Source organism: Prionailurus bengalensis, chromosome B3 (assembly GCF_016509475.1).
Source record: "Prionailurus bengalensis isolate Pbe53 chromosome B3, Fcat_Pben_1.1_paternal_pri, whole genome shotgun sequence".
Lineage (NCBI taxonomy): Eukaryota > Metazoa > Chordata > Mammalia > Carnivora > Felidae > Prionailurus > Prionailurus bengalensis.
Window position 1 is genome coordinate 108059764 of NC_057355.1, and position 16530 is coordinate 108076293.

Below are 16530 nucleotides of genomic sequence, written 5' to 3' on the forward strand. Positions count from 1 at the left end.
AATGTTTAGTAAAACTGCACAAACAAATAAAGCTGTAATTATCTTAAGCCTCATTTGCACACCTTGTTCCAAAGCAATTATTAAAAAGATTTTGAAAACAATTAGCGTCTCTAAACAAAGATAATCTATTGTCAGTAGCTGAGACTGGCAGGAGATAAGAACAATGCTGGGAGATAAGGAGAGCAGAATGGTAGAAGGAGAGTGACTTTATAACTATACTTATCTCTGATTAGATAAGTTCAAAACAGAATTTTAAGTACACTTCAAAAATGCTTTTGATTTAAATGCACGCTCTTAGTGAATGCGAAGAACAGACTCTAGGCTCTTTAAACTTGCTTGTCTTCTTTAAATATGTTTTGAGTCCACGAGCCAGAGCCCAGCTCCACAGAACCATTTACATATTGAGACATAAGTGGGAGAAGGAACACTGCGGAAGTTTCCCCCTATATAATGTATATGGTTTTAAAATAATGTGCCCAGTTCAGTGCACCCTGCAATACATATTTTAAACTCATGACGCGTTTCACCCTCCTGGCTGTCTCTCCAGAGATTCGGAGTAGACAGAAGCTGCTTCTCCCCCAAACTCCCACACACAATGCATTTTGCATCCTTAAAAGTCTGCAGTATCCCGTGCAATTAGACGTTGGAAATAGATGCTGATATTTCATTACCTTTAGGGTTATTTTTTAAATGCATTTAATGGGTGCATAGTATTTCAAAAGAGCCCCTACCACATGGTGTGCCCAATGACTTACTTTCTAAACTGGAAGCCTGGCACGCCTGAGCCCAAGCCCATGTGTCTGGTAATTTTCCCTCGCCGTCTTATTTTAGTGCTCATGATGTTTCAGATGAAGTCTTAAGGAGCTGCAGTGTCCTGCCAGAAGGAACGTCTCTGCTTGGAATAGTCCTTATTGACATGGCAGCTGTGTGAAGACCGGAACGGAGGTTTAAACTCCGCTCTAAAAATCAGTTAATACCCTCAAGTCTGGAGCAAGTGCGCAGAATTAAAATGTGTGTGTAGGGGGTGGAGGGTCTGTAAGTAGAGCCGCCTGTCTTTAAAGACAAACGGTAAGTTGAGTGTGGGGTGGACTTCATAATTAACAATTTTGTATAAGGAAATGAGGCATAGCTTGGACAAATAAGGGCAGGTATAAATTTACAGGGGAGGATGAGGAGCAGAAAGGCGGCAATTAGACACCAATATGACCACCTTTTTTTCCGCTTCCTCTAGACCTCTCTGCCCACTTCTTTTCATCTTTCTTCAAAAGGAACAAAGACGCGATAGACGTTGGCGACGACTGGGGAGACGACTGTGTGGGTGCCGCGATTGCGGGCACCGGGGTTGATGAGCTGTGGTGCTAGTCCTCAGAGGCCGCGCTCGGGCCAGCCAGCATTTCTCCTTGCGTTTAATCCAATAGATCGCGTAACTAGAAAGGAGAAGTGCTATTCGCTTTGCACCAATGAGCCTACCTGCTATTTCGATCCCATGGTTAGGGAAACCAATTGTTATAAATGTTAATTGTTGGCTCGGATATATAAGGTTTCCCAAAATGGAGCCTTTCAGTGAAAACCACTAAAAGAGGTAAAATGACATGAATTTACAAACCACATAAACCAAATGATCCATTTTAAATCGCACACAGAAAGGTTTGAGTTGTTCTAGTAACTTAAAACCTTTGCTGTCAATGCAAATCACACGAAAAACAGAGATGCGTCGGAGATTTAAAGGGAACGAGCAACTATAGCCGCTGCCCTTGCTGCTTCTCGGCGGCTCCCGAGGGTAACGCGGGTGGCGAGGGGAGCCCGACGCCAGGTTTCGGCGCTTCTGTGCCTCCTCTGTGCAGGTAACCGCCACGCGCGCACAACTGGTTTATGGAAAAGGCCAATGCACTAGTTGCTGGTGGGGTTTCTCGGCGGGATCGATATAAGGCCTCAGCTCAAAAATTTCTGTGTGGAACCCACTTGTTTCTCTTATGGCTTGGAGAGAGATGCACTGGGTCTCCCGGCCCTGCTTTCTCGGAATTCCTCTGCCTTCAAGAACCACAGCGGGGATCCTACTCTACCTACAGATACTTGGAAGGAAAGAGCATCGAGAGGTGCTTCTTCAATAAATTAGCGTCGTCGCTCTAGGGCAGTGAGGAGACTCCCCAAATCCTGGCTGAAGTGACAACATTCATCTTTTTCCTCCGCTTGGTCGGAAACTCCGGGTGCCCTCGACCCTTGGGATCCCGGGATCCGACGGCCAGCGCGGCGCCGCGGCGGGAGAAGCCGCCCACCTGCCTCCTGGGGGGACGCTGCTCCCCGCGATGTCTGAATAGGCCGAGGGCTCAGGCAGGGAGATTTGCGGACCCCGAGAAGAGAAACTCAAAACCAGTCCATTAGTAAATGAGTTTTGTGTTGTCAAGGTTCTTTCCCATCCACTTGCTGTTCTGAAAAATAGATCACGTTTCGTTATCTTTAGTGGGAATCTGCAACGTGACACCGGATCCGCGCGGCCCCCGCCTCTCTGCCTCCCTCCCTTCCAGGCTCGTTCGGCGGGGCCAAGGGGAGCCGGTCGGCCTCCTCGGCTTGTTCCCGAACAATGAAGATTTGTCTGTTCCCCTAATATATTTATATATGTAAGGAGGGAGAGAGTTTTCTCCTGGAAGCGGGAAGCCGCGAGTGGAGCCTCCCGCTTCCTTGGTGAGAAAACCCAGCGCCAGCCCACGACGCCGGGAGACCGCCGCCCCCCGCCCACACCTGGACAAACAGAGCGGGCTTCGAGCCCGGCTTGCTGCTAAAAACCCTGCCGCCCCGCGCGGCTCCTGGAAATACAGGCTCCGCATTGTCCCGGGGTCGGGGAAAGGAAAGAGAGAAAGGCTAGTACTGAGAGACAGCGCTGCGAGGGAAGTCAGATTGGAGGACAGAGCTGGGGTGTGTGCCTGGGGGGTTACCGGCCCCTCTGTGTGCATCCCCCTCCGCGTCTGCTCTCTCTCGGTCTCTCTAACTTATTGTCTCTTTTCGATCTGGAAGAGGAAACTCGTTTATTTTGTGTGCCAACCTGGTCTATCATTTCTCTTTCATTCTCTTTCCTCTGCCCCATCCTCTCTCCCTCTTTCCCTCACTCTCATTCTCCTTGTCTCTTGTTTCTCTCTGTCTCTGTCTCTCTCTCTGTGTGTCTCTCTCTCTCTCTCTCTCTCTCTCTCTCTCCCATCCTCTCTCCCTCTTTCCCTCACTCTCATTCTCCTTGTCTCTTGTTTCTCTCTGTCTCTGTCTCTCTGTCTCTCTGTCTCTCTCTCTCTCTCTCTCTCACACACACACACACACACACACACACACACACACACACACACACCCTTCTGGATCTCTTTCTTTCTCTCTCTCCGGTTCCCCTCCCTTCCGCAAGGCTCGGGGCGCCTGCGCCTGTCTCCTACTGCCGCGGACCTGAGGTTTCACAGACAGAGGGTGCTGGCGCAGGGCGAGTGAACTCTCAAGTCTGGGCAGGGGCGTCGAGCTCAGCCTGCAGACGAGCTACGCTGAGTGGTGGCATGGTCAAAAGGTGGGAGAGCCGGTGGGTAGGGCGGGAGAAGTGGGTTGGCCACCTGGAGGACAGGGGCCGACTTTAGCTCAGTTCTGAGAAGGCTGAGGCTCAGGAGCTCACCAATGTTCACATTTGACCCAGAAGATGCCACTCAACCTCGGATGCCAAACACCTTTCTAGAAAGTGACGGAGAGTGTTGTAAGAATCCCTTCTTAAGAATTTAGGACATTCTTGTCACTTTCTCTTATTAATACCGACTTAGGGCAAATTTACCAAAAAAATACCATCCGAGAGTCCTTATCTTCCATGGAATTTCCAATCAACTTTTTTTCTCAACTAATGTACATCCTGAATACCGCATCTGTCTAAGCTAAGAAGAATTTCCTTTTGGGAGGTGAAAGCCTGCAGCTCCTCCTGTTCAGAGGAAAGTGCTAGTGACGGTAATGCAGGGTGACACTAAATAAACAGTTAGGGTGGACTGGAAAGATGGAGTTAATTATCCAGTGAGCTGCGTTTCAGCCCAGACCATCAGGGGCTGATTTGTTTTGGCTCATAGTCCGAGGAAGGAGACAAACCACTCTCTTCCATACATCTCTTAGGGATCCTGATCGCTGATGTCTCAAACAAAACAAAAACCAAAACCACTACTCAGGTATCACTATTTCAATTAAAATTTGGTTTATTACTCCTCTGCAGACTCTGCAGAAAATGTCCACTCCATTACCACCTAGCCCTGGAGAGAAGACCCAAAGTGACCCAAAATTGCACTCCCTAAATCTTTTTTTTTTTTTTGGAGGCCCTTTGGTAAGGAAAGTGGACATCTAGCACCCCCTCCCCATCTCTTCACTTAAATTCTTACAATTTTATGTAACTACATGTTTATAAAAACTAAGACGTGGGCCTGGATTTCACGATGGTTTTCCTCCTCCCCCCCCCCAAAATCAGGCCTCGTGAAATTTTAGATGCAATTAGATTTATTGTTTGCGTGATTCACTGACTATCCGGTTTCTTCAGGTAAGCCTGCACTTATATATAAATCCTAGTAACTTAAAACTTCCCTCTCCCCACTTTACTCTTCTCTCCCTCCCCTCTACCTCCCTCCCACCTCCCTCCCACCTCCCCGCCACATTCTGATATTAATAATCCCCGGCTGCCCCTCTTTCCGGGTCATTACGGTACTGCTGGTCTCTAATCAATCCTAATGCGATGGCAATTGGAGTCCCTGATGACTGCGGCTCGGGTTTCTTGTAATGGCTCTACCACATTTTCCTGGACCTCCTCCTTTAACCTGAGATGCCAGGGGGACGAGTCCCTTCTCGGCTGCTGATTACTTCAAGATGTGGGGGCTGGTTTGAGCAGAAGGAGAAAGAGACACGCGCACAGCGTGGCTACCACTGTGGGCTGAGCCTCTGGGGTGAGCAAGGCGTCTGCGCAACGGGTGCCCTCACCGGAACGCCTTTTGCTACTCCCTTTTTTCTTTTCTCCCCATTTTCCAGGTCCAAACTCACCCTCGCGGGCAAAGAGGAAGATTCTTAAAACGCTTTCTTTTTTCTTTTTCCTCGTGCGGAGATGCTTCATGGTCTCTGGGCCTCTACAGTTCTCGAGGGTTCCCAAAATGCAGTGCCTGCCTGGCTCCCAGACCAGGCCTGACCCACGCTCAGAAGTGAACGCCTCTCCCCATTCTTCAGAGCCAACTCCCCTTCCTGCTGGTTATTTTCTCCCAGTACAATTCCCCTCCCCCCCCCAATTTTAGTGTACTTATCCCTAAGAACAGGAGTCTTCCCCATCTTTCTCGCTGACCCTCGACGTCTATTTCCTTCCTCACTCCAGTAGTGCCTGAAACTCTCAACCCGTTCCTGATCCAAAGCTGAGGCCAATCCTGCCAGGAAGGTTCATCGCTCACAACCTTTAACCTCTAGAGACAAAGGTCCAATACTTCGTTCTGGCTGGTGCCATTGGGAGAGACAACCGAGAGTGGGGAACCTCCTTCTCCCCTTTCGATAGCTCGCTCGCTTCCCCAACCCTGGTCCAGGCCCCGCAGCTGGGAGATCAGCACGTTCGCGGCATTTGTATTCTTCCATTTCTCAGCCTAAAGCCATTTAGCCGTAACCCGAGCCCAGGATAATTGCCACGTTTCTGCCGCGATACTTCTAAAAACAAGATAATGCTTCTGAATTGCGGAAGAAAGTGCTGTGGACAAATTGGGCGCTGAGCTGCCGAGATGGATCGCTTTGTTAGGGGCGGCCGGTGGTTTGTGACTCAATTAGTGCATTTCTGGGAGCTGCTTGCGCTCTGGAGCCGGGTCAGCAAGAGACCAACTACGCCTGTCTCTCCCGGGCGCAAGAAGAGTTTGGAGGAGGGGTGGGGGCGGTGAAAGTACTTCAGGCCTGTACCGGTCGGTGCAAATCCATGCAATAGGAAATGTTTTTGCATTCCAACACGAATACATTGTTTGGGTTCTAAAGGATCCGGACTTTTACGGACAGAAGCTTGACTGCCTCTGCTTCGGAATGGGCCGCGCGGCGTTTGTCTGAAGCACTAGTGCCCTGAGCTGTGCAGAAAGAAATACTGGGTGGAGTGTGCTGAGAAGGTGCCCACTCACCCATGCCCCTCTGCGCGTCTCGCCCACCCGCCTAGACCTGAATTCTGCCACAATTTTTCCAACATCCGGGCTGTAGCCCTTCAGCAACCCCGCAGGGCGAGGCTTCCAGGCAGCCCGCAGACCGCGAGGGATGCGTTTAGGGCCTGGAACAAGGCTGTAAGAGCTTTCCTTGCCTCTACCCAAGTTCACTTGCCAACCTCCCATCACCCAGCTTGCAGGGCCACGTCCACCTTTGGCGGGCCCGTCTTGGGGTCCGGGCTAAGCGACTCTGCCAGGTGCGCGCGCTTCCAAGTCGCCGCGCGCGGGCGCGGAGGAGAGCTCGCAGCCCCGCCCGCTGGCAGGCAATGCCTAGCCTGGGGAGCCAGGCCTCCCTGGCGTCCAGCCGCCCGCGCCAAGAACCCCTCCCGGAGGCCACGCGGGAACACTCGGGCGCTGCGTCTACGCCAGGGACAGCTCCGCCCAGTCCTGCAGCCAGAGGTCGCGTGTTCCCGCCGGGCCACCCCCAGGCCCGGACGTGAGCAGGCCTCGGATCCCGCGGCTGTCTTGGGTTGTTCCCCGCGGCGATTGTTGGGACCGAGAGGCGTAGGGGCGTGAAGTAGGAGGGGACAGGACTGAGGAGCGCAGGGGCAAGAAGCAAGCGCGGGAAGGTCAGCGGAGCAGGGATGGGGTGCAGGCCGGCGGCGGGCGCGGCTGCAGGAGAGAGAGGGCGCTGTCTTCCTGGCAAAGGATCACCGGGCTGGCAGGCAGGAACCGAAACAAAAAAAGAAAAGAAAACCTGCCCGGCTGAGTCGCCGGAGCGAGGGGCGCGCGGCGGGGAGGGGTTAGGGTGGCAGAGCGCATATTCTCGGCCCACCACCCGGGAACCGCCTGGCCTGCCGTGGCCTTGCCAACGCCTAGTAGCCCCCAGCGGGACACGCAGGAAAGGGAGCCTTCTTGGGTTCTTTTAGCTTTTCCCACAGTTGCCTTCCTTCAGCGCCATCCTTCCTCGGAAAACGGGAGATGTTGGGTAGGGTAGGTCGCGCTTCAATGACGATCGAAGTGCCCCCAGTTTCCCCGGCGCGAGCAGGGAGGGGAGCGAATCCGGACCCCCTTTCACCGAGCGGGGCTGGCTTTTTCGGTTTCGTGAGTTCCATGGAAGGAAACCGGAAAACCCACCAATCTTCATTGCAACGCGCCGCCGTAGCAAGTGGTCTCACGCGGTTTGGCCGCGCCTTGACCAGGAACAACGAAGAGAAGAAACTCTTATTTTACTGTCTCTAACTAGACGGGGCACACACGCTCAGAGACCGGAGGGTCCGGAAGACAATTGCTATCAACCATTCCCCACCCAAACCCACAAATCTAAAAACTGGATTTCTGTTAATTCGGGAGAAACTGCCATCCCTCCATTCCAAAAGTACATACTCTGTCATCTACAAAGGCCAATGTGTTCTTGTCTTTCCGTGCTCATAATAAACTAGGCAAAGCAAACCAAAAGGATCCCAAACTGCCTCATCTTCTGTCTCGAAAGGTCTCTCTGTATTACCAGATGTAAAAAGGCCCTCCTGGTTTTTACATAGATAACCAGAAATGAACGTCTCCTTACACGTCTGCCACCAGAGAGTCTCAAGCTCCAGCCGCCATGTGAATCTCTTGGGGAGTAGCGACTCTTCCATTCCATAGCCCTTCCAGCAGAATTTAGGTGGCCCTGTAGTTCCGTCTTCGACAACAGAGCAATTTCCTAGGAGTAACTGGGTGGGCTGCAATCCGCCTGCCTCTTCACATTGAGAAACGCTTCTCTTGTGGGAGCGTCTGTTTCTATTCATCCGATTTTCTAATTTCTTTGATCAGCTTAAATATTTTCTTGGCAAACGGAAATTGACCATGCCATGAATATGATAACAACCTGCTTGGAAAAAAGCTATATTGTTTCCAAGCAGCAGAAGAAAAGGGGGCGGGGGGAGGAGCTGGCTGTTAGGAATGTCTGTAACAGATTTCTGCACATAACATCTCTGCAGTCTCTGAAGCAGCTTTGTGAAGCTGCCTTTTCCTTTAATATAGTTTCTTCCCTTTCTCTCCTCCCCTCAGATAAACACACACCTGGTTTCCTAAAAGTCTTTGATAGTCTTTATAAAAAAAAAATAGAACTTCAATAGATGCCTCTGGAGAATTTCCCTTTAAAACATAGATGAAAGGCAAGGTTAATACAATGTTCTCTTAATCCCTTTGCCTTCTGAGTCAAAATAAATATTTTCTTCTGCATATGATTGTACATCCTGCCATTTGGCTGTGGCTATAAGCAAATCGACCGGTAATAAAAGTGTTTTTGCGACTGTGTATTAAATGCAGTTCTCTTGAAATCAAGGGGATGGTGAGGGAGAGGGAGGAGTCATACTTCACAGGCAGGAGTTGGTGGGTTTCTGAAAAAGCTGCAAGAAAAGGACCTTTCACCTCTCATTAGTGATGGCATCAGTGCTCGGGCAGAGTGGAGCTGAGGTCATGTTACATATGGCACACAGTCTGCTCTGCACTTGAAACGTCAGCTTTGAAATTTTAGAGAGGGGAAAGGTCATCTTTAATAAGCTAAAGTCTGGGGCTCCCATTGCCCTCCTCACAAACTGGGTGGGTGTCCATATGCTTCAAACCTTCTGCACAAGTTTTTTTTTTTTAATTTGTAGTTTTGAGCTGATTTTTGTTTCACATCTTCATTTAAGTCATAATGTTTTCAGCTGTTAATACTCCAAAAGGCCTTTCATTTTTATAGCAACTCTGTCATCTTCCCTTTTCTTTTTATGCAATCATAAAGCCGTCTGTTCTGAGTGATAGCTTTTAGAACTCAACTTCCCAGGAGAAATGAAGTGTATCTGTCCATCTGCATATATGGATCCAGACATGTGAGCTATAGGGTTACTCTTCTGAGTGGGTAATTTAGACTTCACTCTTGTATACTACATAATTTACTGAACCTTCAAAACATTAAAACTTCCATATTATGTAAAAGCTCTGGTTTCTGAAAACTTCCTGGGTACTACTAAAATTTTTCATGCCAGTTACTGAAATCTCACATTTTATTTTTACCATGTGGGGGAAAACTCTCAAATCAGAATGTATTGATTCTTCTGTAAGGCTTAAAGCGAGTCTGACTGACAGATGCTATAATGGTACATACAGCACTGGGGAAAAAAGTGCTAATATCTTACTTCCTCATTCAGAAAATATTAGGAACATTTGTGAATGTTTAATCCTCAAATTTGTTCAAGAAGTGAAGTCAACCAAGCCCAAGCCACTGAACTCAACCCAGATCTCTTTGTGCCACTGTCAAGGTAGATACGAATATTTTTCTTTCATGTAACTCTGCAAGGACCTTCTCAAGAGTGACTCAGTTCCTGAAACTTTTTCTCCATATGGACTTTCTATCCAAGAGGAGCTGCTTCACCACACCATTAAATGCATTCCTCACTTACTTGTCTTTATATCTGTCAATGTATTTAATCTGTTTATCACATATTCCAGATTTTGGTTGTTTTTTCCATTTTTTTTCTTCCTTTACATAAAACGTATGTATTTTCTCCTTATGAAATAAACTTTTAAAATATGTTTATTTATTTTTGAAAGCTCGCGCATGCGTGAGAGAGAGAGCAGGGGAAGGGCAGAAAGAGGAAGAGAGAGAATCCCGATGCAGGCTCCGGGCTATCAGCAAGGAGCCCATTGCAGGGCTCAATCTCACCAACCGTGAGATCATGACCTGAGCCGAAATCAAGAGTCCCACACTTAACTGACTGAGCCACCAAGGCGCCCCAAAATAAACTTTAAAAAATATGTTTATTTATTTTTGAGAGAGACAGAGTGTGAGTGGGGAGTGGAAGAGAGAGAGGGAGACAGAGGATCTGAAGCAGGCTCCACCCTGACTGCAAAGAACCTGATGCAGGGCTCAGACTCAGGAACCTTGAGATCAAGACCCTAGCTGAAGTCAAACCCTCAACTGACTAAGCCACTCAGGTGCCCCTAAACTTTTTTTTAAAGTTAACTCTACACCCAAGGTGGGGCTTGAACTTAGGATCCCCGAGATCAAGGGTCGTGTACTGTAACCGAATGAGCCAGCCAGGCACCCCTCATCCTTATAAAATAAACTTTAAAATGGAAGACAACTATGTATGATGATTGTTTCAAACAGTAGACTTGATTTTTAGAAATTTCTTCTCCCGTTCTGCAATTGAAAAACATTGGAACAATCTACAAACATCCCCTTGAGCCAAATAAGGTTTCCTCATTAATAAAGAATTTAATGATTGTGATATGCAGATAGATGTTAGTTTAGTTTTGTTTCTAGTTAGGTTCTCAAAAATCCTTAATTTTGGAGAAGCGAAAATGTAAAATAGCAATCTGCAAACTAGCAACTGAAAGTATAGATGAATAGAATGACTTCACAACCAAGAATGACATCAAGTAAATAATCTATTTCTGATCACTTTCATACATTAGGGTTTACTGCTACTAAGCTAGTGGACTTTGTGATACTTCAGCTAACCCAAAGCACTTGAGGCTTTGATGGCCCAAATGGTTTATTAAGTTCAATCAATTGAGTCAATAAAAAGTCAAGACGAAGATGAAAACACTATAGTCTTAGGGAATGCATGTGTCTTTAGGAGGGAGGTACTGTTTTTTCTGTTTGTTTGGATCTTTCTTTCCTTTTTTTTTTTTCCCACTGAATTTTAAAACTTCTAAAAATACTCCAGGAAAATTTAAGAGCTGACTGTGTCACCCAGTAAGCTTGAAAAACAAGAAGTGAAATATTTCAAGAGGCAGGTTCATCACTGACAGGTCGATAATTCATTCAAGGCCCATAAAAGGAATACTAATAATTTCCACTTTTTATAGGATCCCTCACTCAAGAAACTTTAACATTTTACAAGCCTGATCTCATTCATGTTCACAGAACTTTGGGAGATATTATTCTTATTGCAAAGGGTAATTATCCCTACTAAAAAAATATGACAGAGAGATTGTATAATTTGTCCATGAATTATAATTCAGAGACAGGGTGAAGATAAGAGCGATGAACCTCAGTTCCTTGCCAATTTCGTTTTAAAAAGCAATATTCCATAAAGAGATCAATGATTCGAGTGATTAGGATTTAGCGAGTCCTTGTAAAATATTATTCTCCTTAAGTTAGACTCTAAAATTCAGGTTCAAGATTTGTGAGAAATTTAATAAATATCTTTAAACTATCATGAAAAAAGACAATGAAACATGAAGTGGCATCAGTCCACGTGGGTCTGGTAGTTCTACCATCCTGTCTAGAAGTAAGCAATAGTTCTAGTTGGTACAAATGTCATGTGGGAGGAGACATACAGATTATAGAACCATGAGCTAATTACTACAGCTTAACTGTCCCACAGAGAAACTATTAAGTGTTCATAAACAGGGTTACAATGGAGTATGTATTCGATGCCAAGACTGGCCTGTGCTTTCAATGCTTACAGTTCTTTCTTTGACTTATTTAGGAGAATATTAGAAATTCCAGAAAATTAAGGATTTAGTTAATTTTAAGGCCAGTGCTTCACAAATTTAGTGGGCAAGCAAATGACCTGAGGCACTTGTAAACATTCAGCTTACTAGGTCCTACCCCTAGAGTTTCTGATTCTTTAGGGTTTTTTTTTTTATTTAAAAATTTTTTAAGTGTATTTCTTTATTTTGAAAGGGGAGAGGGGAGGGCAATGCAGGGGCTCCATTGTTCGTGACATCATACCCTGAGCTAAAAATCAAGAGTTGACACTTAACCAACTGAGCCACCTGAGTACCCCTGATTCTTTAGCTTTAAAGCGGGACCCTGGAATCTACATTTTAATAAGCACCTTGGGTTATTTTAATGCAACTAATTAATGGACTATTCTTTGAGGATAAACATTGTCTATGCCTGAGGTAGGATCATTAAAAAAGGAAGGTTCTATCAGCAGGAATAAAGTTTAAACTCCAAATTCAGACCTAAGTAGAATTTACTCTTCTCTGTATAATTTCAAAAGAGGACTCTTAGATTAGGTTTTACTGGTGGGGAGGATCTTTGGGTTTCTGAAGAATTTTGCAGGAATTAAAATGTTTCCAGCTAGTAATTAGATAGAAATTGTCCTCTTTAAGAGATGCTTCTGCTGAATGTGTTAGCAGGCAAAAGACACCCAGCCCAGGAGAATGAGACAGGAGGGAAAAATCTTTGAAGGAACTCTAAGCACCAGTCATAAAAATAAAGCAAATCTCATTGGCCAAAGAACAGTGAATAGGACTGTGGCAGAAAACAAGGGGCCACTATTGCCTCTTGAATGCCACCTGGAATACCAAAAGGTTTTTAAAACATTTCTCAGTGTGTCTGGCCCCTTTAGAATAGTGTAACCCAACTGGGTCCCAATCCCTTAAGATCTTCAAGAAATGAAGACACTCTGGAGAGTTGCCACAATATGATGAAAGGAATGGAAAATAAAATTTAGGAGGAAATTAAAAGTGGCTGTTGACACTGCAAATAGTGGTCATTTGTTAGTTAGAAAGGTATAGAGGGGGGCGGTGCCTGGGTAGATCAGTCATGACCTGTGGCTTAAGTCATGATATCCGGGTTCATGAGTTTTAGCCCTGCATCAGGCTTGCTGCTGTCAGCACAGAGCCGGCTTCAGATCCTCTGTCCCCCTGACTCTCTCTGTCCCCCCCCCCCCACTGTCTCTGCCTCTCTCTCTCTCTCTCTCAAAAATAAATGAACATTTTTTAAAATTGGTATGAGGGAGCCTGGGTGGCTCAGTCGGTTAAGCGTCAGACTCTTGGAGTCCATGAGTTTGAGCCCAGCATTGGGCTCCGTGCTGACAGTTTGGAGACTGCTTGGAATTCTTGGAGCACCTGGGTGGCTCAGTAGGTTAAACGTCCAACTTCAGATGAAGTAACGATCTCATGGTTTGGGAGTTGGAGCACCACATTGGGCTCTATGCTGAGAGCTCAAAGCCTGGAGCCTGCTTTGGATTCTGTATCTCTGTCTCTCTCGGCCCCTTCCCTGCTCTAGCTGTGTCTCTGTGTCTCTCAAAAATAAATAAACATTTAAAATAAATTTAAAAAGTATAGAAGGGTTTTTATAGTAAATAACACAACCACAGGGGCTCCTGGCTATCTCAGTCGGTAGAGCATGTGACTCTTGATCTTGGGGTTGTAGGTTTGAGTCCCACGGTGGGTGTAAAGATTACTTAAAAAAATATCTTGGGGTGCCTGTGTGGCTCAGTCAGTTAAGCATCTGACTCTTGATTTCAGATCAGGTCTAATCTCACAGTTTGTAAGATGGAGCCCCATGTCTGGCTCTGTGCTGACAGCACAGAGTCTGCTTGGGAGTCTCTCTCTCCCTCTCTTTCTCTGCCCCACCCCCCACTCGTCCTCTCTCTCTCAAAAATAAAGAAATAAACATTAAAAAAAATCTAAATAAGTAAATAAGTAGCACAACCACATAAATCACAGTGTCTTGCGTATAAGAGGGAGATTAAATATTGGGAAAGGTTAACCATCATAATTAATTATTTTTCCTCCTTTAAACATCATTTGAAAATGAGACCATGGAAACATAGACTCCAGGCTCTTTGCCATTGAAGAGACCAAGAGGTCTGACACTCTAAGTAGAATCCCTCAAAAAAATGTTTTTGATGGGACAACCCCAGCTGTGCTTACACACTTGAGTGTCAGAGAACATCTGCTTTGTGTGTTTCACTACTTGCCAAAACAAGAAAAATATGAATGGTGTTAACAAAGTCACATGGAATCCATGGTTCTGTACAAAGGAGATAAAATGCCAGAGAAACATGGAGGGGATCTTCTAATTACTTGTTGGCCAAGTGGAAAGTTAGAGCAAACTGTGCTAGTTAAACTGCTTTCTCCAGTTTCCATTTGAGGCATTTCTGCTGTTTGCCCACTGCCTAGTAGGCTGCTGGAGTTCACTATAGGAAAAGTAAATATTGTCATTTCAAATAAAGAACTGTTTATTATATAACAGAACAGAAGCTGCCTTCTATTTTTGAGACTCTGCTAAGTTAATTGGGGACAGTAACCAAAGCAGTTGCCCAGGAGATGGTGTTTTCCAACAGCTACCGTCCTTCAAGCTAAACTGGGTTCATGTTTGTCCACAAAGTGGCAGTCACATTGTTCTTGTCATTGAATGTTCTTTGGCTCCTGTTGGGACTGAGTAAACGGGGGCACCATTTGTACTACGTTCCCACCCAGTCCATTTGATTTCTGCAGTGAGAGCCAACCAGAAGCCAAGACAGATCTAAGCTAAGCCTGATGTCCTGCCACCATTAATGGGATTTAGCCCAGACTCTTCTCAATGAACAGGGAAAGGTTTACTTAATGCTTACTTCTACCTAACTCAGTAGTTCCAAAATTTTGGTAGATTTGGGACTGGGCTCAGTTTTCTTGGTAACTCCTCCACATCCATTTTGATGGAGATTTGTCTGCTGCCCACATTTTGAGAAACACTGGTTTTGGTGCATGATAGGGAAAAGAAATCTAGACTGGTGGTGAATTAAGATAAACACAAAGTTTGGGTTAATAAAAGAGTGTTTTTCAGGAAAAACACTTCAAACAGTTATAATGCTTTCTGTTTTCAAAGGGCTTCTTACATCTGATCCTCACTTGTGAGATGGACAAGGAAGAACACTATTATTAACTCCATTCTACAAATAAAGAAACTAAGATAATCAGTGTAGTAGTGACTGGATATGTGGTAGAATGGAGACTAGAAGCCTGAGTTTTCCTGTTTTGTTTACCCACTTGGTAGTCTCCTTTCTAGTAGGTCAAGATATGTAGATATTCCTCAAACTTTTTGATGGGTATAAGACATTTCATGAATTTAAAAAACTTATCTAACTCTTATGAATGGACATGTCTTTTGTTTTCCTCCAATCTTTTTCTTTTATAAATAATGACTGTGACTATCTTCACACCTTTATCTTTGAGTACTTGTGTGAATATGTCTTTACGGCAAATGGCTAAAAGTGAAATTGCTGAGTTAAAGGGTATGTATTTTATTTTTTTAAGTTTATTTTTATTTATTTTGAGAATGATACAGAGAGCAAGTGGGGGAGGGGCAGAAATAGAAGGAGAGAGAATCCCACACTGTCAGCACATGAACCATGAGATCATGACCAGAGCCGAAATCGAGTTGGACGCTTAATGGATTGAACCACCCAGGTGCTCCAGAGGGTATGCATTTTAAATTTTAGATGTATAGGGGTGCCTGGATGGCTCAGTCAGTTGAACATGCAACTTCAGCTCAGGTCATGATCTCGCTGTTTGTGAGATCGAGCCCCCCCTCCCGCCGGAGTCCCGCTCTGTGCTGACAGCTTAGAACCCGGAGCCTGCTTCAGATTCTCTGTCTCCTTCTCTCTCTGCTCCTCCCCTGCTAGTGCTTTGTCTCTCCCTCTTAAAAATAAATATTAAAAAAAATTTTTTTAACTTTTAGATGTATATTACTAAATTGTCCTTCAAAATCTATATCTTTTTGCATTCCCCTTGACCGTATACAATAGACTAGTTTTCCTCAAATGTCCATCTGTTTTGTTTGATCTTTGCCCATCTGATTGGGAAAATGTGACTAACTTTAAAATTTTCATCTTACTGTTATTAAAGTATGGTATACTGGTATATTTTAAATTATGTCATATATATACATATATATATAATTAGATAGCATAGTGTAAAAATCTGAAGTGCACAGCTCAATAACTTCTTACATAGGTATACAGCTGAGTAACCACCATCCAGATCAAGATATAAAACATTTCCGTCAAAAATACAATACAATACAATACAATACAATACAATACAATACAATGAAACATTTCCATCACCTCAGAAAACTCTGTCTTGCCACTTCACCCACTCACCCCAGGAATAATACTTCTTCTGACTTCTATCAACACTAATTCATTTCCCCTGCCTGTTCTTGAATTGAATATAAATGAAATCAGTTTTATGATGTCTTCCTTCACTCAACATATCTGTGGGATTCATCCTTGTTGTATGTATCGGTAGTTCATTCTTTTTTGTTATTGTTTTATATTCCACTACATGAATACACTATGCATTAGTAATCCATTCTCCTGCTGATGGACATTTGAATTGTTCTAGTTTTTTACTGTAATAAATAAAGCTGCTATGAACTTTCTTGAACATGCCCTTCATTGAGTATATATACTCATTTCTCTTGGTCGTAAACCTAAAGAATTGCTGAGTCATAGAGTAGCTTTAATAGATACTGCTTAATAGTTTTCTAAAGTTACACTCCCACCAGCAGTTGTATGAGAGTTCCACCTTCTCCCCTTCCTTCCCGATATTCAGTGTTTTTATGCTTTTACATCTTAGATTTCCCTATGAATATATAATAGTATCTTGTGTTTTTAATTTGCATTTATTT